We start from the raw sequence: 12426 nt of genomic DNA, 5'->3' as shown, positions 1-12426 counted from the left end.
TTTCTAACAATGATTTCTCTCCATTTTTATTTGAATGAAAGTGTCATTATTTCACCTTCCTTTTTGAAAGGTTTTTTCACCAGGCATAGAATTCTTCTTTGGCAGTTATTTTCTTCCTAGTGTTTATATATATCATTGGTTATCTGCTAGCTTTCATCATTTCTTTTTCTTTTTTTTAATTTTAATTTTGTTATTTAAATTCAATTAATTAACATATAATGTATTATTAGTTTCCGAGGTAGAGTTCAGTGATTCATCAGTCTTTTTTGTTTTGTTTTGTTTTGTTTTTTAAAGTGTTACTATTTTATTTTTTATTTTGTTGAATACACATTTGTTTCACTGGCAGTCCAGATAAACAAGAATATAAAGGAAATATTTAAATTTTCTTTTGGTAGATGTCAAGATAAACTGTGCAGATTAAAATGCCTCAATTTAACCTGAAGAAATGGTTTTGAATCATACAAATTTTTAAGAAGAAAAATAAAGACTGTCCAAAGGGATTCTCCTAGCTTATAACACATTTCCAGAATAACTCTCAAAAAAAAATTCAAAAATACTCATTGACTACTTTAAAAATATGTCAATACCATATGGCTTTATGAAATAACTTCTAAAATTTATATTTTTTTATTTAAAAAGGATCCCAAGTTTTAAATAAACTGCTAGCAGTATCATTTTCCTCACTTAAAAGTGCATATCTCTGAGGGTAGGACATACATACTTTTTGAATAATGATTTTTACAAATTTATAACACACACAAAAAAAATCACTTAAAATATTTTTAAGAGGGAAAAGAGTTTTCACCAAAAGTCATCTTTAAATAGACTGCAGGAGATGACACTGTTCTTTTTTCTTTTTTTTTAATACCATCAGAATTCTCAAAGAGATGCTTTGGCAGTTTTAAGACGTATCATGGTCTCTACCAAGAGACACTGACATTAATGATGTCCGTGGAGATGGCAATTGCCTTGATGACTCAGTTTGAAAAGAGACATTACTGGGCTGATTCTCCAAATCGGAGGCAAAAGTACTCTCTTCTCTTACATCAAGAGTTTGTTCAACTGAAGCTGCCTGGGGTGGAATATTATCCATAGTTTTGTTGGCATTATTCAAGTTGTTATTAAGTGTGGTAATACTACACTCCTTGTCCAGGATGCCAAATTCATCTTCTATTGTAACTACCTCTTTAGCTTCAAATGGTTCCAAGGGAGGAGGCAAAAACTCATTTTGTAGAGAGTCCTGAGGACCACTATTGTCACATTCTGTATCCTCCTTTACTTCTGAATCCTTATCACTATCACTATCAATGGTAACTACAACTGGCGAACGTGAAAGATTGTCCCCATGGTGTTTCTTATGTTTCTTCTTGTGCTGCTTCTTTTTCTTTTTATGATGTCTAGTTGTATCAGTAGCTTTCCCTTCATAAACTATCTCTACACTGAGGCTCCGGGTCCTCCTTTTCTTCCTCTTGTGTTTTGTCTCTCTGTCTGATGATCGGCTGTCTGAGAAGCTGTCGCTCTCATTTTTGTGGTTGCCATCCAATTTTGATGAGGATTTTTGGTAATGACTTTCCTTTACTTTAGAAGCAAATTCACGAGAAGGTTGAGCCACTTCATTAGTACCCTCCAAATGCCGTGTCTTGTATTTTCGTTTCCCTCCGGGCTTTTCATTTCTTACCCAGTCAGGGCCTGTAGATGCAGTCTTTGATCTATTACTGGATAGGCTCCTTGATCTGTGCCTTTCATAGTAGTAATACTTTCTTTCACTGTGATTATTTTTCTTCCTAGCATTTGTTCTTTCAGAAAAGGACTGAATTCTAAATTCTGGACTTGAAGATTGTCTGGAATAATGAGCTCTGGACAGAGTCCTCCTCCTATAAGATGATTCATAGCCATCCCTGTCCTTGTTTCTACTATAGTAAGTATACTCCCACTTATATCTGCTTCCATAATTATTTCTTAAATAATAACGATCTCTATTTCTGCTCCGTGATCTTCTTTTACCATGATCACTGCTACGAGATCTTGATCTGCTGGTACTTTCACTACTGAGAGAGAGAGTTTGGCTTCTTCTTGACCAACTGCTATCTCTAGTTCTAGATCTCTTCTTGTCTCTTCTACCTCTAGGTCTGCTACTCTCCCTGCTTCTGGATCTTTTGCTTTTCATCCTTTTCTTTCCATGATGCTTTCTACGATTCTTCTGATCATGCCCACTTCTACTCTGGGAACGGGAATCTGAACTTCTTGATCTTCCCCTCCTCCTGTGTCTGCGGTTATATGGGGAATATACTCTGTCTCCTCTGATAGATGAGCTCAGGTCTCTGGGAGATGACAAGGACGAAGAATGTTTCTCTTCCTTTTTTGACTTGATTCTTTTACCAGAACCACAATGACCTTTATTCATTTGCTCATCCTTTCCAAGGACAGAGCGTGGAGATGAACATCTACTAACATCACTATCACCAGAACTGTAAGACTGTTCTTGTGTCTTCACAGTCTCCATTTTCTCATAAGAGCCTAACTCCTCAGAGGACAGTTCAACAAGTTCTGGGGTCCTCTCAGCTAGTGGTTTAACAAACCCAACAATGACACAATTATCTGAAGAAGAATCACTGTCATTATTTAGGTCTTCATTAGTTTGTACTCCTTGTATCTGAGACGTGGCTCTTCCTGTTCCAAGTTCTTCATCTGAACTATCAGAAGTATTTAAAAGGGAAGACATAGCAGCGTGCACCTGCTCTGAGCTTGAGTAAGATGGCCCTGGAGTTTCATCATCCCATGGTGCCTGACTAACAGTGGTTACATTGATATCCAACTCTTGGGTCTCAGCTTCATCAGGAGATATTGTTATGACTGAAGAATCAGAATGGCTACCTTCTTCATATGAAGGAGCAGGGCAATCATAATTAGCATGCTGGTCAAAAGCTGCCATGTTAAAAGGAGATCGAGCAAAACTGATAAATTCATGTATAAAATGCTCAGTCCGATTAAGGAGAAACGGTCTTAAGTCAGACACAAATTCCCGACTCTCCAAGTCATAGCGAGTAACATTACTCATGATGATGTGCTGGACGATATTCACTAAAGATCCATGAGCTCCAAAAAGAACTGTAAGTTCACGTTTTAACCAGGGGACTAATCTGTGAAGGCAAGCTGGATTTCTACGGAAAAATTCAGCTGAAATATCCCTGCAGCGACCACCATCTTCAATATTTCTAACACGGGCACCGGCACGGTACAGAGTTCGCCTAAAATTAATAATGTCCTGTTCTTGAATTTTCCGCAAAGATCTTTCATCTGCAGTAGTTGGCCTCCTAATTGCAATCTGTCTCATAAGTTGAGGAATTTCACCATTTCTAGGTCTTGTTGAAATGCCTAACCCTTCAAATAGTACTCCACTATCTGGTGGAGTTGTTGTTCTTCTATTCATGGTATTATTAGGTGAATAAACAGAAGCACTTCGATCCCTTGTCATAGTTGTACAATAGCGAAATCGTGGAACATCAGGGGTTGCAAAGGAACCATTATATGAAGGCCTTAGGACATACTCCTTGAAGTCATCTTCTGCCCTCACAGAATGGAAAATAGAATCAAAGGGCTGTTTACATAGTGGACATTCAGCTTTGTTTTTTGACCACTCCTGTACACAGCGAAAACAAAACTTATGTAAACAGCGATCTAAGTAAGACACGTTATCAAATCTATCCAAACATATAGGACACTTAGAATCAGGAGATGCATCAGCTGGTACTGTCTGTTGCAATTTGCTAGTACCAGCTTTAGGTGAAAAGTTGTCCATTTTAAATTCCTTAGCAGCTGATGCCATTATCTCGGAGGATACCGGCGCAGTCCCGGCCGGGGCGCTTGTGCCAAGCTCCCGGCGGCCCAGAAAGCTAGGTCGGTGACGGCAGGATCCGCGAAGGCATACCCGGCGACTTCTCCGCCGGCCTTCAGGAGCGGGAGCAGGCGGGGGCGCTTCACCCTCTTCGCGAGACAGCGGAGACCCCGGCGGCTGCTGCGACCCCATGAAGCCAGTGAGTCGCCGCACCCTGGATTGGATTTATTCAGTGGTAGGTCCCTGGTCTGGCGAGGCTCCACGGTGTCGACTCCGTAGGCCCGCAGGCGGAAGGCCCCCTATTTCTTCAGCGGCCAGAAACTCCAAAATCCTTTCCTGTAGTAAGGCTTTCACTCTCTCCCATCAGTCTTATATAATACCTAGTGTTCATTACATTACGTGCCCTCCTTAATGTCCATCACCCAGTTATCCCATCCCCCCACGTCCCCTCCAGCAAACCGCAGTTTGTTTCCTATGATTAAGAGTCTCTTATGGTTTGTCTCCCTCTCTGATTTCATTGTTTTATTTTTTCATCATTTCTTTTGAAAGGTCAACTGTCAGTTTATTGTCGCTCTTTTAAAGGACATTCACCTATTTTTTCTTGGAATATGATTTAGATTTTCTCTTTATAGGTGTCATCATTTTTTCCAGTGACACTTTGTGTTTATTCTGTTTGGGGTTTATAGGGCTTCATGAATCTGCAGCTTGATGTCTTTCATTAGTTTCGGAAATTATTTGGCCATTGTATATTCAATATTTCTTCTGCTCCATTTTCCCTCTTACACATTACTAGATATTTTTACAAAGTCTTATGTGGGCTCTATGCTCTTATCTTTATCTTCTATTTATTTTTTCTCTCTGCACTTCAAGCAATATTTTCTACCTACCTACTCATTAATTCTCTATTCTGCTGTGTCTAATCTGCAGTTAAACTCATCTTTTGACTTCTTAATTCTTCTGCTCTAGAACTTTTATTTAGTTATACTTTTATATTTTAATTTTATGGTGACATTCTCTATTATTTTACCTCATTTATTTAACATGTTAACCATGTTATTTCTAAATTATATCTCTGTTAACCCTGATATTGCATTGCTTACAGACCTATTTCTATTGTCAGGGGGTTTTTTTCTTAGCTTTTTGTCATTTGGTCCTGTTTCCTGGAATAGCTGGTAATTTTGGATTATGCATGAATGATTAGAGAGACTATAGACGATGTTATAGTTCTCCAGAGAATATTTTATTTCCTTTGCCTAACACGCAGGAAATTTTAATCCAATTAAAACTGAAATAATTGGAGGCTAGTATTAAGACTTTGTGAGGGCTGGGGTGCCTGGGTGGGTCATCCAGTTAAGCATCTGACTCTTGATCTCAGCTCAGGTCTTGATCTCAGGGTCGTGAGTTCAAGCCCCGCACTGGGCTCCATGGTAGGCGTGGAGCCTACTTAATAAAAAATAAAAAAATAAAAAAATACTTTGTGAGGGCTAATCTATTACTGATTTATCCCTATCACCAGCCATGATACTTCAGAGGTCTATTTTTAAAGCCTGGGGAATTTACTGAGATCTCTTCTCCTTGGCAGGTTCTAAATTAAAATTTTTGTGTCTCCTTAGTGCCATGAGGCTGCCAAAAGCTCTGGTTAGCTTTTTAACTGTTTAGCAACTACTTTTTTCTGGGTTACTTAGGCTCTCACTCCATTCATGCTCAGTTTAGGAATTAGCCTTATGTCTGACTGTAGGTTAGAATAGATAATTCAATGCAAACTTAGATTTGCTTCACCTTTCCCTTCATTTGAGGGAAAATTGTATAGAGAATTCCAGATCACTTCTCTGAAATTCCCATTTCTTCAGGATCTTGGCCTCATAAGTCTTGGCTACATTCATAGCCCTAAGTTAAATTTGTGGTTCCCCATCCTAGTGATATTGCTGCAAGCTCTAGGTCTCTGCTTTCTCTTCAGTCTCTATGCCTCACAAGGTAAATTAACAAATGTTCGAAAAGCAAAAGCATCAGTAAATGTAGGACTCACCTTATGCTTTTCCCCATCTTCTTGAGATGCTGGCCTTTCAAGTTGTGGACACCTTGATTATTGTCTGATAAAGGATGGGCTTTTGTACAACATCCACTTAGCTGTCAATTTCCTGGTGTCATTGCTCAAGAAGAATTGGCAGAATGTCTGGGCTTTATACATTAAGAGTGCCATGGGCAAGCCCCAGTGCTTAAACTAAGACACAGCTTAATAAACCTTACTGCCACCAGTAGCACTCACACACACACACACACATACACACACAGATTTTATACATATTATTTGTGCATGTCTTAGAATTAGTATTTCTTCTATTTACTTGAACATCTGACACATCATTCTGGAATCAGAAAAAAAAGTTTATAAATTTAAAAAAATCAAGGAGATTTCCATATGTTCAAATAGATAATCAATTCCAATGTCTAAAAAGTTATATCATGTGTGAAAACATAAACATGGATATGAATATGATACATTCATTTACAAAAGTCAACCTTTTTTCTACATATATAATTTTCATAATATCTTAGGACTAGAAGAAACCTTAAAATAATTGAACTCAGCCATATATTCTTTTTACAGATAAAGACATTGAGGTCCCAAAATTTAATTTAGGGTGACCTGAATGATTTATCCAACATCACAGATAGATCCTGAACTCTTCTGACTCCTAGTTCAATGCAATTCTGTCTCTATAAACTACCCCACCCAGTGTTTTCCAATTAGCAAATTCTTCATGTTCCTATAACAACAAACACTTCTCACTCCTATGTCCTAGTACACAAAGATAAAGGGTTTGGAAATCCTTCCATATTGAGTTATGTACAGGCAAGATTTATAAATTATAAAAAGGGCAAGATTTAGGCCTTTCACAAAAGGGCAAGAGATCTTCCTGTGAATTTCATAAAGTAATCATTAATATTTCTATTCACTAAACATTTGCCAGAATACCTACTTGGTAGTCCCCAAGGATTTCGTGTTGCAGATGGTTCATTAGGATTCTTTGTTTATTTCAAATGGAAGAATTTACAGAGTACATGATTTATTAGATAGTTGCAGCAGACACATCTGGTGCTCTGAGTGACATCTGCCTAGGCTTACATCTGATTTTAACCAGGTTGGAATAGATAATTCCATGCAAAACTGTATTTGCTTCACCTGATAGCATCTCACCTGTAGCCCACACAGTATCTCTAGTTTCTTCCCCAATGGTTGTCTTGGATACTAGCAGGAGTTTACTTGGCCCTTACATATGTGCAGGGAAAGAGCAGGGAGCAATCTTGACCAGTGAGCAAGAGTTAATGGATAAACATTCCTGCCTCCTAATCATTGTGTAGACAATTCTGGAAGGCATTCTATGTGTTTCTTAGCATGTTTCAGTAGAATGAAGCTCTGTTATCCACAATGGGTGTCTCAAAATATCACCCTTATGTTTCTCCTTTTTCTCATTTCCAATCTCATTCTTCCTGCTCCCTCATTCCTGCTCCAACATCACCTCTCAAATAAACATGCACGTAAGTCTTTGTCTCGGGGTATGCTTTTGGAGAACTCCAGCCACATAATGCTCAAACACTAAATCCTCCACTTATAAAATGTCCTTGTTTCAAACCTTTCAACTTCAGTTTCAAGTCTGAAGGCTCCTCCATAGCTTCTATTTCTATGGCATGTTTTCCTAGACAGTAAAGGATAATAACTATAATGAATGTGTTCTATTATGATGCCATCTAGTGGCAAGGATGAATCAAAACTCATGGCATCCAAGTAACCATGTTGTAAATATTAAATTTAAACCCTGGTAATTTTACATTACATGAGATAGATAGATGCATTCAAGAGCAGGCAATCTTACCACAATTCCACTGAAGGTCAAAAAGATAAATGTTTGTGACAGGATATTAAAAGGTTGGGATAATTTTATGATATGTAGGTAACACAAGCTAAGACAATGATAAAGATAATCAAATCTCACGCATGAAAAGGCAAAAGCTAATCACCTACAAGGTCAGGTAGAGCTCTACCTCTATGTTTTGATTTAGCTGAGCATAAAGCCATATTAAGCACACAAAATTGGTTCACACAGTATAGAAATCTGCCCCAACAGCCAGTGCTAAAGAGATCTCATGGTAGAAATAAGCAGTAATATGAAATAATAATGATAATAATTAATAATAATAGCAGCTACCATTTAATGAGTACTTACTATGTTCCAGGCCCTGTGCTAAATATTTTATCCATGTGATCTCATTTAATTTTTACAACAACCCTAGAAGGTAGGTACTACTAATATCCTCATTTGCAGATAAAGAAAAGGAGGCTTAGAAAAATTAAGGAAGTTCTTAAAGTCACACACCCAGTAAAGAGCAGAGGGAGGTTGAAACCCAGGTCTGTTTGGGTGCAAAGTCTGTTCTCTTATCCAGTTCACATTTCATGCTGCATCAGAAATCATGACTAATTTTATGCCAAGTACATTGTTAGTGATTGTTATCAATAATGACCCCCCTTTTTACAGATAGATATATTGCCTCAGGTCACTTAGAAATCAGTGGCCTGCCCGAATTAAGACTCTTTGGTCACTGGACTCTAGTCAAAACTTATATTCTTTCTCTTGACTAACTTCTGTCAGCGATTAATTTATATCCCTAAGCAAAAGATCTGATTGCCTTATCTTAGACTGTGTAACTACAAATACTATTATTAGATAAGATATTCAACAGAACTATGAAAAAAGTCTATCCAGAGAGTTTAACTCTGTGACATCTCCTGACAGTGAGATTCATAGTTCAATCAGGTTTGGGGTGAATCAGAACTCAATGGTCAGCATATGTTTCCCTAGCAATTCATCCTAACACAAGAATCAGGGAGGAGATGGATTTACCATCAAAGGGCATATGGAGTTTGATCATGATAAAAAGTAGAATCTCCTGTTACAGGCATATCCTCTTAAGAGAGAAGAAAAAATCTTCTGGATTCTGTTGAGCAACCATTAGCACAACTTTGGGTGGAATATTTAAACTTTCTGGACCTTAGTGTTTCATCTTTTAATAAGAAAAATGAAATCAATGCCACGGAGTGGTGATGAGGATTCATCTACATAAATAATCAGAATAACACATGATACTTGGTGGTAGGACCTTAAATGATTTTTCTTTTCTTTTATACCCTTTGTTTCATTAAGAATTGTTTAAGTTGCTTATGAAAAAAAGCGTCCAAAAAAAAGTTATCACTTTTCTTCTTTCTTCCAGTCCCAAAGAAGAAAAATTTTTTCAGCAAGTTGAATATCATATAGGACTTGAGAAATTAATACTTTTGGAATATCTGGGCTTCCCAATAGAGGACAGTTTAGCAATATCTAACACCTTACAAATATAAATACTGTTTGATCTACCAATTCCACCTGTAGGACTTTTCCCTGCAGATAAGTGATTGATGTACAAGGGTATTCACTACAGCATTAATTTTTTTCTTTAAATTTTTTTATTGTTATGTTAATCACCATACATTACATCATTAGTTTTTGATGTAGTGTTCCATGATTCATTGTTTGTGCATAACACCCAGTGCTCCACGCAGAACGTGCCCTCTTTAATACCTATCACCAGGCTAACCCATCCCCCCACCCCCCTCCCCTCTAGAACCCTCAGTTTGTTTTTCAGAGTCCATCGTCTCTCATGGTTCATCTCCCCCTCCGATTAACTCCCCTTCATTCTTCCCCTCCTGCTATCTTCTTCTTTTTTTTTTTCTTAACATATATTACATTATTTGTTTCAGAGGTACAGATCTGTGATTCAACAGTCTTGCATAATTCACTGCGCTCACCATAGCACATACCCTCCCCAATGTCTATCACCCAGCCACCCCATCCCTCCCACCCCCCCACCACTCCAGCAACCCTCAGTTTGTTTCCTGAGATTAAGAATTTCTCATATCAGTGAGGTTATATGATACATGTCTTTCTCTGATTGACTTATTTCACTCAGCATAACACCCTCCAGTTCCATCCACGTGGTTGCAAAAGGCAAGATCTCATTCCTTTTGATGGCTGCATAATATTCCATTGTGTATATATACCACATCTTTTTTATCCATTCATCCATCGATGGACATCTTGGCTCTTTCCATACAGCATTAATTTTAAGGGCAAAATATTTTTTAAAATCTAAATGCCCATCAGTAGAAGATTGGTCATATAAATTATGGCACATGGTACATCTACAGATGAGAATAATACACAACTAAAAAAAATTCCAGAATGCATTTTTAAGTGAGAAAGCAAGGTATATAGAACATTATGCATAATATGCTACTATTGTATTAAAAGGAAAGAAGATAAATATATATTAAGATTTGCTTGTATGTGTATAATAAACTCTAGAAACGTACTTGAAAATTTGTGGTTTCTGGTGAGTGGGGTGGAAGAAACCTGAACCCATGTGTGAAATGGGTGAAAAGGAGATTTTCACTGTATTTCACTTTTTCTAAACCAGTGGTAAAAATTTAATAAACTAATTAAATTTTTAAAATATTTTAATTGGACTTGCACCCACTTCCAAAAGATACCAGGACTTTAAAGTTTGCCATCTTATCTCACATATCTTCTAATAGACAAATGGATGAGCTGAGCCATAAGCTACCAGATTTTTCCATGGAAAGACCATCATCACATCCCGGAGACAGAGAATTACCCACATCTATAACTATTTCCACTATTTGTATATTGGTCACTATTTTATTTTTCTGATGCTGTTCCAGTAATAGAACCATATGGTGGCCATTGGTAGGTGAAGCACAGTTTCACTACTGACCTTTAACATAACTGACAACACATGCCCATACCCTTAATTTCCTTTCCAATCAAACAATTGACACTTAATTGGGAAGTGAATCACATTACTCAAAAGAAAAAAGCCTGGAAATTTGACATTTTTTAAATGTCAAACTCTTGCACTTAAAATCAAACAGAAGTCAGAAGACCACATGATGAACTCTCTTCTGATGGTGTTCTATTTAGTAAGCACTTCCTTACTTGAACTCTTATCTTTCTACTTCATATGTATACTCTAGCAAGAAAACATGAGAACAATAAATTTCTTTTACAATGCCAAGAGTCATCCATTGACTTCCATAATACACACTCAACAATATAACTTAAATGTTCAGACCTAACTTCTTGACTTCTACATTAAACATGCTACTACCCAAGCATTCCCCACCACATCACACCATACCACCAATTTACCTCGATGCTTAGGCCACAATCCTTAGAGTCAAACTTGATTACCTTTTTCTCTCATTCCCCACATCTGGTCTATCAGCAAGCCGTGCCAGCTCTGCAATAAAACATAAAGAGCAAAGATCTGTAAACTAAAAAATATAATTCTAAGTAAATTATTATTAAATATTATTGCAAAGTAAATAGAAGGAAGAAAACAATAATGATAAGAGAAGAAATTAATGACATAAGTCACACAAAATAATACAAAAAAATGAACCAAAAAAGAAAAGTTGGCTCTTTGAAGGGATTGATCAAATTGATAAACCCCGAGCAAGACTGACCAAAAAAGAAAAAAAGCCTGGAAATTATAAATATCAAGAATAAATGAAAGGTATCACAACAGATCCTATAGACATTAAGAGGATAATGAGGACTAGCAATTTTATGTCCATAATATTGACAAGTTGTAGGAAATGAACAATTATTTAAAAAACACAACTTATAAAAACTTAGAGAGAAAAAAATATAAAAATTTGAATAGCCCAATAAGTTAGCACAAATGTAAAGCACAAAAGTAAAATAGTATTTTTTCACAAATGATTTGGCTTTCTACATGGAAAATCAAAAACAATCTATGATTTTAAAACTAGTAGAATTAATAAGCTAATTTAGTGAGATTATAGGATATACGGTCAATATGCAAAAATCAGTTGTATTTCTCTATATTAGCAGCATCTAGAAAATTAAAACGTAAAATACCATTTCTAATAGCATAAAACACCATAAACATTTAGGAATGAGTTTAAGTGGGAAAATAGTACAACTTGTACACTGAAAACAACACATTAACCAGAAAAATTAAAGAAGTCATAAATAAATGCAGAGGCACATCATGATTAGAAGATTCAATATTATGAAAATGTCAGTTCTCTTCAAACAGATCTGCAAATTTAACAATCCCAAACAGAATTTCCTTGGGATTTTTTTCTTGTAGAAATTGACAAAAGTAATTCTAAAATTTATTTGGAATTTCAAAGGGGTTAGGATAACCAAAACAATCAAAAATAGAAAAGCTAAATTGAAAGCCTCCTATCACTTATTTCAAAACTTACTATAAACCTACAGTAGTTAAGACAAAAGTTACAAGATTACTCACTGGGGCTTAAAGAACAGGTTTCTTTTCAATAAATGATGCTGTATTAAATGTATATTGTACTAAGAAAGATGAAACTCAACTTCTATGTCACATTATACAGAAAAGTTTACTTGAAATGAAACACAGACCTAAACATAAAACTAAATTTGATACTTCTAGAAAAAAATGTAGAATACCTTCACAAGGTTTTTGAGGTA

At 36.4% G+C, this 12426-nt stretch overlaps 1 pseudogene; it reads right to left on the bottom strand.

Moving 5' to 3' along the window:
- Nucleotides 1-852: 852 nt before the first annotated feature.
- Nucleotides 853-4161, bottom strand: LOC114214671 (E3 ubiquitin-protein ligase Topors pseudogene; annotated as a pseudogene).
- Nucleotides 4162-12426: the final 8265 nt, after the last annotated feature.

The sequence above is a fragment of the Eumetopias jubatus genome, unplaced genomic scaffold (genome assembly GCF_037043125.1).
Source record: "Eumetopias jubatus isolate StellerSeaLion01/CBP00866 unplaced genomic scaffold, mEumJub1_p1.0 scaffold_1, whole genome shotgun sequence".
NCBI classification, from domain to species: Eukaryota; Metazoa; Chordata; class Mammalia; order Carnivora; family Otariidae; genus Eumetopias; species Eumetopias jubatus.
This window is presented reverse-complemented; position numbering and strand designations above follow the sequence as displayed.